At 34.9% G+C, this 16,166-nt stretch overlaps 1 protein-coding gene across 1 annotated transcript in view; it reads right to left on the minus strand.

Annotated features, from left to right (window-relative positions):
- LOC130898531 (diacylglycerol lipase-alpha) overlaps positions 1–16,166 on the minus strand; it is a 59,441-nt gene that overhangs the window by 33,004 nt on the left and 10,271 nt on the right. The gene's annotated exons all lie outside the window — the stretch shown is intronic.

Here is a 16,166-nt window from a genome sequence, read left to right on the forward strand (position 1 = left end):
TCGGATGTAGAGTGATGGACCCACTTTTCATCTATGGTTATGAAAAGTTGCGAAAATTCATCTTTATTTCTGTGAAACTTTGCCAAACCCTCGATAGAAACAACTTCACGACGCTGTTTTTGTTCCATTGTGAGCAAACGCAGCATTCATCTTGGGCACAGTTTTCTCATGTCCAAATTTCCAGTTAATATGCGATGGACCGCACTTTTTGAAATGCCTACTGTGTCTGCTAACTCGCGCAATTTCAGTCAACGATCATCCAGTACCGCTGTGTGGATAATCTTCAAGATTTCTGGAGTCGTCACATCATTTGGTCGACCTCTGCGATGCTGGTCTCCGTGGGTCGTACGGCCTCATTTAAACTCTACTACCCAATGTTTCACTGTTGATAACGAAGGAATAGTCTCACCCAGAGTAGAATCTAGCTAAGCTTTCATATTGGTTGGGCTAAGACCTTCCAAATAAAAGTATGGTATTAGAAAACGATGACCAATTTTTCATATGATTACAAATTCACCGAAAACTGTGTACTTTCAGATACAACGGTCTTTTTCAAGCAATTACCGCGATCTCTAAGTCATGATACACATACACCGGTATGCTTAATTGACGGATCAAATTTGACACGCCTCGCGCATGACGTCACGCTGGAATCAGAATGTTTTCTTGGCCATTAAGATGTATTCACTGGGTTTTTATGATTGTGTTTAGCTGTTATTATAGACTTGACTTAACTCTTATTATTTTCTTTTAAAGGATTGTACTTTCTTATTATGAGACCATAATGCCGTCTCTACATGCAAAAACACTAATCGAAATATCAAAGAATCAGGTATTAAATATTTTGGTTTCTAAAATAAAAAAAGACTTGGCGAAACAGTGGTTAGGACCCTGTGGTCGAGAGGATAAAATTAATTTAAAATATGGTAAATTAATGTCGCAAATCACAAAATAACACACATAATTCCTATTTTTTCTGATAATTATACTTATTTTATGTCGTTGTCGATTCACTTGTAGGATTATTAACAAAAACGGTTTCAGTCTGGTTATTTTAGCGCATGTTTGCTACACTCGTTTCGAAGAGGGTAGTTCCATATAATGCAAAGTGTCTAGACTCAAAACATTTATTTATATATGATTCGCTCAAAGAAATCAATAAAATATACCTATAATATATCAGAATTAATATTATTAACTTGAATAATTTCATAATTTTGCGAATATTATTTTATAGTCTCTTATTTAACGGAACTGGAAAGGAATTATATTCCTTGACATGTCTTTGCTTCAAATATTACTCTTAGAATCAAAATAAAACTCTAAAACGCTATGCGTGTCCGCGCATAGGCACACCGGTATATGTCTAACTTACTCTATGTCAACCAAGTACTTTTGGAACCATCCCCGTATATAATATTGATTTGAAGATTTTTGAAAATTGTTTTATTTTTATGGCAAAGTCATGAATATTAAATTTATGTATAATAATCCATTCATTGTAGACACTTACCTACATAAAGAAAAGTGAAACATGTTTATGGTTATAATTTTGTTGATTTGCCCTTGATCTTAAGCGAGTGAGTCAGGTTTAGTTGGTTTTTATTATTTGTCACAGTCATAAGCGTTGGTTTTGAACTTTTTGTTTGTCCGCAAATTATACGCTTGATCTGATTACTAATTTTGTATTTCTCGGACTTTTATACATCCTTGTCGTTTTTTAAATTGGCATAAATAACCGTAAGACTTCATAAATAAACATAACAAAGATAAAGTCTTTTAAAACAACGAAAGTTGAGAAACCAAACGTATAAAATATGTGCAACTAATTCGACTATGTAAGTTTGGTTAAGAGTGTCAATAGTTAATATTTTCAAAAGCCTTTTCTCTCTAATACGTCTAAAAATATGCATTAAAAGTCTTCTCGTTAAGATTTAATAGGTTGACACTCTACCTTAGACCAAAAAATTATTTGAACTGCTATGTTGGCCAAAATTTTCAAGAAAGAAATGTTGAAACGATCTTATTTAGCTTTTGATGCTTTTAGGGACCGAGAATGGTTTTCGTGTTACTAAGAAATGCATAAGTTTGTTGATATTGTTATTTTTTTTATTTAAACCTTTCCACACACTTTTCAGAACGTCTGACTAAAGCTTCTATACCACTTTGAAAATATGATGCATCTATAGGTGGGTGTGGGTGTTCAATGCTCCGTAGAGAACCGTCATGAACCAAGCGCATCCCTTATCTGCTTTTACCGCCCTTTTTTCTACGAGGATGATCCCAGAAGTACCTGGCCTGAACTAGAGATGGCGATAGTTGCTTGAAAAATACCACTGAATCATAAAGTACACAATATATACAGAATATGATTCAAGTTTGAAGACGTCACGTTCTTTAGTATTTGTTATGCACCCACAATTTGTGAATTTATAAACATTGAAAAAATGGGTCATCGTTATGTGATACAATACTTTTATTTGAAAGGCATTAGTACTACCAATATAAAAGCCGAACTTCGATATCAACAGTAAAATATTGGGTACCAGAGCTTAAGCGAAGCCGTACGATCTGTTAAGACCAGCATCGCAGTGGTCGACTACATAAAGGTGAATTCACACTAGGCGCTCAGGTCACACTACGCTCACGTTCCGCTCACAATCAAAGATTTGAGACAGTATTAACATTATGCTCAATTGATACTCAATTTTTAGTCAGTATGAAGCGTAAACACATACCACGGACAAATTTTCCATAATTGATATAGCTGCAATTGCCATATGTTTGGGTGATGAAGAGCAACACCTCGTACACACTGACGCAACAGTTCGATCCCGTGCCATTCAAAATATCCGCCAGAAGAAAGGCCGCGATCAAAGATCCTGAGCGTAGCGTGAGCGGACCGTCAAATATGAATATTACCATTTAAATACACAATCACAATCATTGATCGCACCTTGATTGGAGCGTGAGCCAGGTGTGATCTGAACTATGGTGTGAATCGGCCTTAAGGGGACGACTCCAGAAATCTTGAAGAATATCCACACAGCGGTACTGGATACTTCGATATATTGTATATTAACTAAAAATTTGGATATGAGAAAGCTTTACCCCAAATGGGTGCCCCGCGTAAGCTCACTATGAAACAAAACCAGGCATTTCATAAAGAGCGGTAACTGAAAATTTGGACAAGATGAGTGCCGCATTTCCATCGACTGATATTTCACAGAAAAAAATGTATGCACCCTTTCATAACCATAGATGAAACGTGGGTCCATCACTTCACTCCCGAAACAAAAGAACGATCGAAACAATGGACTGAAAAGGGAGAACCGGCTCCAAAGAAGATTAAAACCTTTAATCATTTTAGGAAAGGTCTTGGCGTTGGTTTTTTGGGATGCGCGTAGTACATTTTTCATTGATTTTCCTGGAAAAGGAAAAACTATCAACGGCGAGTATTATGCGAACTTCTTGCAACTTTTGAGCGAAGAAATCAAGCAAAAAGGCCGCATTTGGTTAAGAAGAAAGTGTTGTTTCATCAAAACAATACACTAGCTCAGACATCCGTTATTGTAATGGTCAAAATTAATGAATTAAAGTTTGAATGTCTAACTCATGCACCCTATTCGCCTGATTTAACCCCTTCGGATTATTTTCTGTTCACAGACTTGGAAAAATGGCTTGGTGGTCAAAGATTTTCTAACAATGGAGAGGCGTAGTCTGCAGTTAATGGCTATTTTGAGGAGCTTGACGATTCTTATTATAAAAAGAATATCGAACTCTCTGGGAGAAGTGTATGGAGCTAAAAGGAGATAACGTTGAAAAATAAATATATTTTTTTCCAAAATTTTCGTGTTTACTTTGTTGGGCCAGGTACTTCCGAGACCATCCTCGTAAACCGTCTCAATAAATCAGTATTATGCCGCATTCGCGGTGGTATTTGATCCTTAAAGTCAATTCCAAAATATTGTAGCCATTCCTTTTTTGGTGCTTCTCGTAACCTTTTTTTGGCACGGGCTCACACTACATATGTTATATTCAAATTGATTGATTTTATTAAGATTTTTTTCTTAGTTGTAAAAAATTATGTACGAAAAAGAAGCAATTATGAATGTGATTTGTTATTATTTAGGTATAAATATAAGATTCTTCAAATAATGGTATGTTGGTTTACGTAGTTTCACATTTGTTGATGAGTAAAAAAGTTGTTCTGTTTTTATTAACCGGAACATGAGTTAAATATAACCATAATCTTACTGTTCAACATTTCTCAATCTACATAATACTTCCACAGTCTGACAACGTTGTAAAAATGTGAAATCTACTTATGAATTTACATGAACTTGATTTGATTAAATTTCAAACGAACTTGTTTTTTTTTAAAATTTTACATATTATTTAATAAAGTAAATACAAATAAAACAGTAAATCTACAACTTAACAATAATAAATAAGAATGTAATATTAAAATTTCACGGTTTCTTCTTCGACCTTAAGCTAGAATAAGAATAACAACTGTATTGTTTCAACCAAATGCATGTTTGTGACAATTAATTCTTAAAACCGTCATCGTCAGTGATGAGAACCAAAAATTAATTAAATGAGTTACATTGTGACAATGACACAGTTGTCACTTTCACAATTGTCTCCTAAATAATCGCGATATAGTGAGAAATAAACAATTCTTATAATTGCGTAAAGAACCGGTCGATCAGGTTTAGGAAGATTATGACTAACCGGGGAGGTAAGGCTAAAGGTTAATCGAGATGATATTTAGATAAAATGAACTGTATAGTAAACTACATTTAAAGTAGACCAGTCGATAGACATAAATACTTATTATAGATTTCATATTTTCGCAATTATGTTTGAACTATCACATTTATACTCAAAATATTCAAAATTCACCTAATATAATTGTAAACAACTGTAAAATTAAAATGTCGAATCATTTTATGATTTGACATTTGAATTTTACAGTTGTTGTTAGGCAAAAGTCGAAGTAATTTGGAATAAACCGTAAAAAACAGTGGGAGGTATTAAATCGGTGAAAATATTCAACCATACAGTCAATTCGATTGCTACTTTGACCGAAAAAGTGGCTAAACGTATGGAAAAACTTCTACCAATATGCAAGGTCCTATATTTTTTTACAGTTTACAGGCCAACAAAGCGTCTAAGAGTCACACCTTGAAGTGCAATGTCGAAAATACTTCACCCGAAAAGACAAAATCGCCATCTTCAAAATTAGCCTGCCAAATTGTTTTTACTCCAATTTACAACACGAATTTCTTAAGAGACTTTGCCAATGAAACCGAATTCTTAGCCACCGATATAATTCAATGAGCAGTAATTGAAAAACCTGTCGGCTATCGAGGCCTTTCCCCAGCTCTACAGCATATTTAGCGCCTGGTATTTTGCCCACACAGTTTTTATTCCCAAACCCGGCAAAGACACTACTAAAACTGATACTTACCACCCCATATCGCTCACCAGATTTTTTCGAACGTCTGATCAAAGATAGTATCTGGGATTTTTGCAGACAGCAAAATATAATTCTAAAATTCCAATTCGAATTAAGGCCCGAGCATTCTAGTCACAACGCCATTACCAATCTTCAAACTACCATAACTCATGCTATCAATCTAAAACACTGCACCACCGCTACCTCCTCGACCGCCCAGAAGGCTTTCGATAAGGTCTGGCACGCCGGACTCGTTAGGAAGCTTCTGGCTATCCGACTGCCATATCCGATAAAAAGATTGATTTATTTATATTCCACTGACCGCTTCATTAGTATCAAAGTCGATTATTGCTTATCTTAACCATTTACCTTCCTTACTTACGTTCCACCAGACTTCTACTAGCTCCCCTTCTATACATCATTTATACATATGATACTCGTCACCCCTTGGAAAAATCCCCTTTATATGCGTACGATACCGCACTAAATGCTTCCACCCCAGAGATACCATCGCTCAACGTCCGGCCCCAAAATCTCCTGAATCAATTCACGGATTGATACAGGAGATAAGCCCTCAAATCTCAAAAAACCCATTTAAGGCTTCGGGAAGAAAGTATAGAGATCCACAGAGAAGACGCCTGTTTGGGAGTAAGATTCACTTTGAGTTGGGCTAATATGAACAGAGTACGGTTTCATCAAGGCACTCGTACGTATAAAACCTACATCTTATAATTGAATATACGCAAACGCCTACCTACTACACTTACCTAATCATCTCGTCTTATCATGCGAGCAGTCCATTCTCAGGTACTGCCAACTCAATGCCAACTCAGCCCTAGTAATACCGTTGATGTTGATATAGACATAAAACCCAAATGACGTCGTCTAAATAACCTCTAGGCTCGATACGTGATTCGTTACATCGAATTAAACAATTTTCTTGATAAAAACACCCTACTCAACTCCTGGATCACCACTAGGAGTTTTCTCAAAGCTCAAGATAAAACTTTCCTATCCCCTATCGTTATTTTGCGTTACTCTCTTGCATACCCCACCTTGTCAATCGTCGGTGCTGTAGGTTTTCTTGTAGCCTGTTAAGCCGTCAACAGAAAATAATTGTACCAGTACTGGGAAAGATTTTCGTGAAGAGACCATAGAATTAGTATTAAAGATATGGTACTATTGGAAGAGAAAGTTTTCCACAATCTATTTCTCTCTACTCGCTATTGAAATAAAAATCTTGTTATTCTCGTCCTATGTCATTCTTACCATTCGAGTGGTAATCCAATCTGAAAAGAATAGATAGAGATAGAAAGTGATATACCGATGCTCTTTCTATCTCTATCAAAAGTTCGGGTCACCTTGAAGAAGCTCCAATACCTCGCTCTATCTATCTTTGATATTAACTCTATGATAATGATTCTGACATCTTGATTCGGACCATATCCAAATAGATGTCTTCGCTTGATAAGGTTTCAATTGTTTTGACGTGATTCTCCCAATGTTGACAGTTAAAACTTTCATTTATTCATTTTTCAATTTTGAGGAAAAATGTATCGTTATGCTGGTTAGTATGTACCTTTTTTCAGTATCATTGTGCTGGTTGGTAAGCATTTTTTCAGCGAATGATCGTGATCATATGGTTACCAAATAAAGCATAGTTTGAAAAGATTACTAGGTCAAAGAAAACTCATTTGGGGCACACTAAATATATATAACATAATACAAACATTGACTGGCCTATTTAGATTGTCCCGATACTGGACAAGCTGGGCTTTGCTGGGTAGTGAAAAATGCGATATTAAAAATTAGAAAGTTATAGGCGTTACGTGTAGTATAGACTTATATTATCTTGTATTATCCCATATGCCATAAAATTTAATTTTATGATATAATATACGTATTCCATGCTATAAGTTACAATGAAGAGATTCCTATCCAGCCAAGTGTACTTTTGGATATGGTAATAAACTTGACAGATGAAGGCTAGTCATAAATAAAAAAGAAGAGGCGTGCCTCACGTCAAATAATATGATAAACTTACTGACCTACAAAAGTTTACGAGCTATCTAAGTTTACCGATATATTGATATTATTCCCAATATAATAACTAGAAATAAAATAAACTCAAATATTAAAAAATGGTGTAATTAGAAATATATGAGAAACATTATCACGTTTAAAATTGAGTGACATATACAATCGATCAAATTGATGTCAACCTATATGTTATCACCATAAATATATACAAACTATCTACATTCTAACCTTTTTAACTGATAATAGACACACATTTGGGAGAATATATGGTGTATAAAGGGGTTAAATATAGTAAAATGGATGAAAGCAATAGACACAGAAATTATTAGATGCAGTTTACCTGGAACAAGTGACTAGTTAATCTATAACGATAAAAAATATGAAATTGATTTATACAGGCGAGAGTATGACGTCATTGACAGCTCGTCCATCTTTGGTGGGTGGCACATAATCTCATTCATATATTCATTGTATTTGTGAGCCATTAAAAAATGGCTTATTATTGTTGTGTTGTTAATTGCTCATCGCTTATTGAGCTTATTGAACTTATTCCTCTTTCCTGGCGTTTCGATCAACTGAGAAGAACTAGCTGTCGGAAATCAGAAGAAAAGCTTGGATTACAGTTTTCAAACGTGGGACTCTAAAAGGAATTGCAAAGGGGTTAAAATTGTTCATAAATTCTCATTTTTTTAACACATCGGCACCTTACATCACCGCTTAAGGTCATATAATATTCACTTTCATTTTGTCGAAATAATGGTGAAAAATAATGCGAAAAATATAAAAATCACACTTAAAACACAATTAAAACGCACGTTAACAAACGAAGAATAAATATTTTGTGCCACTTAAGCCGATTTGTCAAAGTCTATACGGAAAAAGAACCTAACCTAACATTTTTTTGACAGATAATTCTTATAAAATTTTAAGTTTTATGGAAATTAACTTCGTATTCTGTGTTGTTATGTTTTAAGTAGCTTGTTTCTACTCTATATAATAGGAGTGGCCACTAGCCTTAAAATAGTTTTCAATAGTAGCCAAATAGGATAGATTCTTGTACTGTGACAAGGTTATTTGAGATATCGGTTTCTCTCGACAAAAACAAATCCTTCTTCCCAATCACAGTTAAATCCCCGGTTATTATGTTTCATAATATGTGTTGCGATTTATTTCAGTTTTATTTTTTTCAAGAAATCACAAACTAAATTCAAAAATGAGAGGCTTAGGAAAATATATCTGGTACCCAGGCGGCTCCATTATTTAGTATAGCGGGCTAGGAATCACCAGTCTATTGTGATATATGCATCCAAGCCCTTATTTGTAATAGTCGTGGGCATTATTTGGTTAGTGCCCATCAAAATAATTCTGCATGGCCAGTTGGTCAGCCTCCGGTTCTACTGTAGGGCCACTACATAATGGCCCTGTATGTGAGAAGGGTCAAATTGAGATATAAATCCAGTGGAGGATCTTAAGTGAAAGATCCCATAAGAGGTTCAGCTGTTCCAAGCTCAAGTATAAAGGTAATCAACGTAGCTACCGCCTTCTATCAAAAAATTTTAAAACTTTACAAAAGGATTATTTAAACTATTTTGAGCTATAACTATTTATGATTGTCTTGTAGAAAAATTCAGATAGATGACTTTAGAAGCTGTAATTTGTCATCAGGAAGTGGCCTTTTACAGAAATATTCTTATAGGAAGCTCAAGTTAGGTCATGAGCCGTCGCTCCTGGTTTATACTAAATTTTTGTACAATCCTTATACACTATCATTTGCGCATCGTCAAATACCGTTAATAACAACCAACTATTAAATGAAAATTACATTGTTATTTCCACAATAAAAAATAAACAAATATTTTGAAATCTTAAATAGGTGATAACAACAGAAAGTAGAAGCATATTCATGTAAACAAAAGAAAGTTTTCGTATCTATTGTTCCACAGAAATAAAGTTGAACTGGTTCAATCGTATGGAAATTTAATTGCTACCTTGTTTAAAGAACCGTTTAATTTCTATCATTTTTGAAGAAACACGATGTCGTTCGAAAAAAACATCGCAGAAATTTGTGTGCGTAAAAACAATATTCCGTCCAGTTCATTTCTATTATTGTCTGTTTGATTTGTGTGCTAGCTGAAATGTTTTTTGTTATTTCTTGTGAGTGTATCCATATCTTTAAATACTTTCCACAAACCCTGAATATAACCACTCTCTTTTTCTGTATTATCTATTAATCTATTTCTTTATGTTTCTGAATCTTCTTGATTTTAGGTCTCTTCTGTTTCAGAAATAGTTTTTTAATAATTTTTGGAAGATAAAATTTGACGTTTCGATTTTTCTTTAAGTCTTCATCAAAATATGATATTGACACTGACAATTTGCGTATTTAAATTCATCAATAGATCATCATGAATATCAAAATGAACATAATATCAAACTAGAACTTTGTTCTAAGAAAAATTATTTTTTCCCTCGTCCTTACATTTCAAAAATTATTAAAAAAAACTAATTTTAAAACAGAAGAGACCTAAAATCAAGAAGATCTAGAAACATAAACATATCAAAAGGTCTAAGAAATAAGAAATCAAAGAAATTTAATCTATTTCTATACCTAAAATTTCTCTCATTACATTTTTTATTCTTTAATTCTGTTGTATAAACTTTTTTTGATTTGTTTATACTCATATTTAGACTATAGTAACGAATTTAATATACTTTCTTCTACTCACACGTTATTGGACTTCTTTTAGTGTTGTTCTCATCACTTTTTATTATGATTCCAGTGCACTTTCCTCAGTTTTATCTTCTTCTTCTTCTTCCTGCTGTGTATAGGCATTATTGCCTGTTTTTCTTCACGTCATTGCCTCTGCTCAGTCACCTGGGAGGTTGTCACTCCATCTTTTTCTAGGTCTTCCAAGGCTTCTTTGTCCTGCTGGTGATTTGTCCCTTGATATTTTCACAATTCGTTCTTCCGTCATGCGGTCAATGTGCTCATTCCATTTTATCTTTCTATCCAGTACCCAGTCATTGATATTATCTATCCCGCATGTTCGTCTCATGTTTTCACTCCTTTCTCTATCCAGTAGTGTTCTTCCCGCTATTCTTCGAACTATTTTCATTTCTGTAGTCTCCAATATCCGTTTCGTTTTAGAGGTCTCAGGTCGGGTCTCTGCTGCATAGGATAATATAGGTCTGATTGCGGTTTTGTAAATGCGGGCTTTTGCTTCAGTTCGAATGTATTTATTTCGCCAGATTGTGTCATTTAGGTATGCTGCTGCTCTTGAGGCTCTTGTAGCTTGGTTTCTTACTTCCGTTCAGTTTTTTACAAATGTAAAAAATTGACGCATAGTAACTACACCACCACTACACTAACACTCACAATTACACCGTCTGGGGCGCGTTTCGATAGCCTTGTTATCGTTTTCAGAGACTGTTGAAACAGTTCAGTTTCAATTCGAGCGTCACACAGTGTAATTGTGAGTGTTGGTATAGTGGTGGTGGTAAACAGTGTGTTCAGTTTAAATATAACCGAACGGTTCCAGAAATTCCAACTTATTTAAAAATCGTTCCCTAGTTGCACTAAATGATAAACAGTTAACTAGAAAGATGCAATTAACTTGGGTATTCATATTGACCGTAAATTTACCCGGAGAAAGCACGTTTTCAATAGCTAGGACTACAGTTTATTACGTATGAAATGTAGAGAGAAGGAAGAGTATCTCGTATGGAAGAAAAGTGTACAGCTGTTTACGATAAATAACAGTTCAAAAACCTTCTAGATTGGCGCTGGTTTAGACAAAGGGTATGACGAATTGCGGAACATTTCGACAACTTTCGTTGTATAAAAGCGTAAAAAGTTTCCACATTTACACTGATGCTAATGTGGCGCATATTGAATTAAGGGACATGGATAGATCTCAAAACAAATTTTCGTGTACATAGTTGTATAGACTTTATGGTATATCAACTTCAAATTCTAACAAATAATTCGTTAAAAGGATTCAATATAAAGACATACGTTGTATAACTGAAGCTCCCTAGTATGTTATAAATGCGTTTATTGCCAGAGACCTACCATGAACGTCCCAATATCTGAGGTTTTAATGCAAAGTAGCGTGTATTCATCATTATTATTAATAATTTTTGACTCCACTCGAGGTAAATTAGTAACTGTCTACCTATTTAGATGTGTTTAAGGTGTAAACAAACTTTTTTTGTCTTACACATTGCACTTTGTCGTATTCTAAATAACGTAATCATGAATCTTCAAATCATGAAAAGATGGCGGTGATTGGGGGTGTTTGCAGTCCAGCAGCATTACCACCTACTAGCACCATCAAGCATTATTTTCACCGTTCTTACTGGAATTGTAAATGCATTTTTGCATTTTTAGGTCCATGACTTTGTCTCCTTTAGGATAAGAGAAAGCTCTCAGCCATGTTGAAGATTCTTGTGCCATCATTGACAATATAAAAATGTCCTTCGCTTCTTTGATCCAGTCACAAAATGTACTCAAATTTTCAAGAGTAATGCTTAAATGAACTTGTACAGATTGCCATAATTTGCTTATGGTATTGACACGCGTCAATAACTCATATGATAAATTCCGTACTAAACATTTCGTTTAAAATGGAATCGCAATCACTGAGTGGGTCCGATTGATCCGTTTGGCATTTTAAGTTTTCTATGCATTCAACAACATTATCAAATTGCAATAATACAGCGTTCACCGCCTGGTTTCCGCTTTCTTATCTTGTGTATGATAAAGGCTTCATAGTAATTTCTAATTTATCTTTGATTATTTTCCAGCGTTTGCCGGAACTTAATTTTTTTTACGGCCAAACGAAAGCTTATTTTCGATATTGATTACCTGTAAAATATGGATGCTTAATATACAGTAATTACTGAGATATTGGGATCCAAAGATTTTCTAATGACGTCACACAAGATTATTCCTGGTGGCTCGGCGCGGACACAGGAGGAGGTGGTGATCGTACGGTAGTGGGGCGAATGTGTGCTTGGCGCCGAGTATCTACCAGATACTCTAGAACAAGAAAAACCTTGTAGCGTGTACCTTTGAATTTTCCATACTTTTTTAAGTTTATTTTCGGCTGTGAGGCGCGAGGCTCTTAGCACGCGAGGCCGTGGGCGGTGGCCCACACCGTCCATGCCTTACGCCGCCTCTGCTTATTTGTATTGCTCTTCTTAAACTACGAATTTTTATTTTGGCTTAACAATTTCTCTTAATGTTTGTTAGAAAATTTTTGCTTCGCCATTTCACATTTAAAGAGAAAGAGAAAGGACCTGAGATATCTAAGATTTTAATAATGATGAATAGTGTTACCAAAAAAGACGAAACATCAAACAACATACAAATTAGTATAACGACCTATAAAATGAATAAAAAGAAATAATTGTTATTTTAAATAATTACGGCGTGATTCATATAATTTGATTTCTTGATAGGCAATTAGAATAATTTATTATAATGATACGTATTCTACGAGCAACTTTTTATACATTTAAAGTAAAAGCTCGTTTACTTACCAGGTTAGCTCGTAAAATGTATTATATAGAACTATCTTACCCGTCAGACTGACTCAATCGAATAAAAGACTTGAACTTTTGTATCAAATAAACATAAAACAAACAAAAGGAATCCTTTTAATATTAAAACAAATAAAAAATGAATTTTTATTATTATTTTCGTTTAATTACTTACAATCCTAGTTTCAATTTTATTGTCAGACACACACAGTTATTATACAGTCTTTTATAAAGCTTTCTTATAAACTAATTTTTTGTTTTGTTTTGTGGTGCGTAAACAAACAAAAATGTCCATGCGCGAAACAGGGAAACTCCACGTTGATTCCGCAAACTTCCAACGTCTGGCCTTGCGATTTATTTATGGTCAACGCAAAGGTCAGACGTATGGAATCATCGATATACGCGGGATCAAGTCATCCTTTCCTTTGTATTTTTCCTTTATGATTGTTGCCTTACCTTTTTCACAGCCAATCTTCTTCAATTGCACAGTCGACGTTGATTAATGGGATAGTTAACTACGTCATCCTGGTTCATAACGGTGTCGACTGAGTTGGAGGAAACCAACTATCACGGAAGAAAATATTGAATGATCACATTGAGATCCGCGACATCTTTATTTTTCGCCGTCAATATTGGTCGTTCACCCAGTCAATTATGATTATTGAACGGTTGCGCTATATCTGGGAAAACACGCTGAATAAGTTCCTCTTTTGAATATGTGATGTGACAGAAATCTGTGGGTAATGTGATGATGTGTCACCAAGGATCACTAAAGTAAAAAAATTTTTCGCGCACGTAGCAGTAATCGTCACTCACAAAGATAGAAGGATGCACTCTTTATCTAAGGTAACAATCGACATAGATGATGGATCGACATACCTTTTAGTTAGTTGTCAAATGTCAAATATTATGGTTGCGTTAATTTGTGATAAAACATCAAGGAGAAACAAAATTGTTGTTTTTATTTTATTCCCAGCATTTTCATATTTATTCAACTCAAATTCAGTTGGCAACGTGAATCGGATCAGTTGATCAATCAATATACCTTTGGTTGAAGAGGTGGAGGAGCCTGAAGTGTTGTATAACTACCACCTTCCTGGTTATTCAAAAAAAGATGTATTCTGCCTCTGTATTGTAGGAGCAATCAATCTCACCAATTCTTCAAAGCTTTCTTTTGTCATCCTATAGAATGCTACAAACTTTGCATCTGTTTCTTTCAATTCTTCGGCGGCAACAAACAACCTACGGCTTAAGTTTTTTTGAATATAAGGACGACACCGATATTTCCTTCTTCCTCCTCTACGATATTGTCTGTACTGATAGTAATCTATCATTTCTTCCTCGGACTTATAACTGCTAGAATGCATTTTCAAAAACTAGCACCACATAAAGTAAAATCATAGAAATATAATTTCATTGTCCGAGTTCTGTTACCAACTGAAACCAACTATCAGCCGAGTGTTGCATACATGGCCCTCCTGTGTGCAGACTCCAGTTGAAAACAGGTTGCACAACTCCGATTGCGCGTTGCGTAGTCAAGTTGCAAACTCAAATTGCAAATGAGTCGACCCGTGTGCGGAGAGCCTAAGAATTCAAACAGTATCTTTACAATATGCAACTGGACCTCTGAGGAGACTTCCTTGTTATGATATAAACTTATTAAGTTCATTATTTGCAAAAATAATCATTTAAATTGGCAATTTACATACAAAGGAAGACAGAAGAGAATAGAACTGCATAAACAGTTTGTTCAATTTTCAGTATTTTATGCTTCGTTTTGCGTTTTTGGTCATCTTTGGTAATCAAGCCATCAAAAAATAATTCTGTATGGTGCCGTTAAAGTAATACGTTGCTTGTGAAGGATCAATTCACTCTCTTCGCTCAGATTATAGAGGACCCAAACACCTGCTCTGCTTATTTTAATACAATCTGCTGTTGATGTTCTTGTATGTTGAACCAAAGTTGAATGGTGATGGATTTACTTCTACTTTTATCCATATGTCATTGTCTATTATTTTATGTCTCTGTCAGGTATATCTCTGATGTCTGTCGATTAGTTTTCAGTTTATTATAGCCTTTATTACCTTTATTATAATAAGCCATTATTTGATAAACTGATTAACTTAAGCCAGAACGACTTGACATAGAGTAGTGTGAAGCTCTCAAAACAAAGTTAACATCCTTATCAAATACGTTAGTCCAACTCTATTTGGGTCAGTCCATTCAATTAGATCACTTTTATGTACTGTAATAAACTGGACGCCACATAAACGTATGATCAATTATCCTCGAAGATCTGCAAATGGGTCTTCTGTTCCTACTTAGTGAGGCAAATAAATCAAATATGAACCACTTGTAAAGAAGTTGAACTTCTAGAAACTAATTCTGACTATACACTGTTCGACTACCGAATGGTAATGAGGCCAGTTTCAACACGACAACCAGCTTCTAGGGGAAACCCAGATACGCGACCATAGTACAAAAATCAACAAGACCCGGAAGATGAATACCAACAGTAATAACCCGCCATACATGACACCCCATGACACCCCCATAGTTTTACATCGGGGACAACTTTAGAGAAGGTGAAAGACCACGCGGATTAGAGCTTTTCTCAACGAAGAAAGAATAGAAAGGTTCTAAACGCGGTAGAGTTAACCCTTTGAAAATAAAAAGACTTCCCTAAATCACTCACAGAACTAGGGAGAGAGGAATCACGTTACGGGAATTCGAAATGACAGTGTTGGAGTGTTCTGTTTCGCATCTATCCATGAGCTTTGTTAAGGGGTGGATGTGCGCACACTCCCGTGTTTGTCGGTATTCTTTTGGCAAAATAGTTTGCCCATCACCAAATTTACCCGCCACAGTTGTGGAGAATAATGAAAATTATAGTTGATCATGTGAAGGAAAGTCTTTTAAAAAGTTTGGCAACATAGTAGTAATGTTGAAGAACGTGTTTAGAATTCGTTTATTTGGTAATGGCAAAAAGTTTATATTGTGAAATATTACAACGTGATTAAAATCTTATCAATAATTTTTTCAAAATATTTATTGTACTACATACAAGACATTTGGTTTGAATAACGCGATACAACACGAACTAAAAACTAAATATTTG

Source organism: Diorhabda carinulata, chromosome 10 (assembly GCF_026250575.1).
Source record: "Diorhabda carinulata isolate Delta chromosome 10, icDioCari1.1, whole genome shotgun sequence".
In the NCBI taxonomy this organism is placed as follows: Eukaryota; Metazoa; Arthropoda; class Insecta; order Coleoptera; family Chrysomelidae; genus Diorhabda; species Diorhabda carinulata.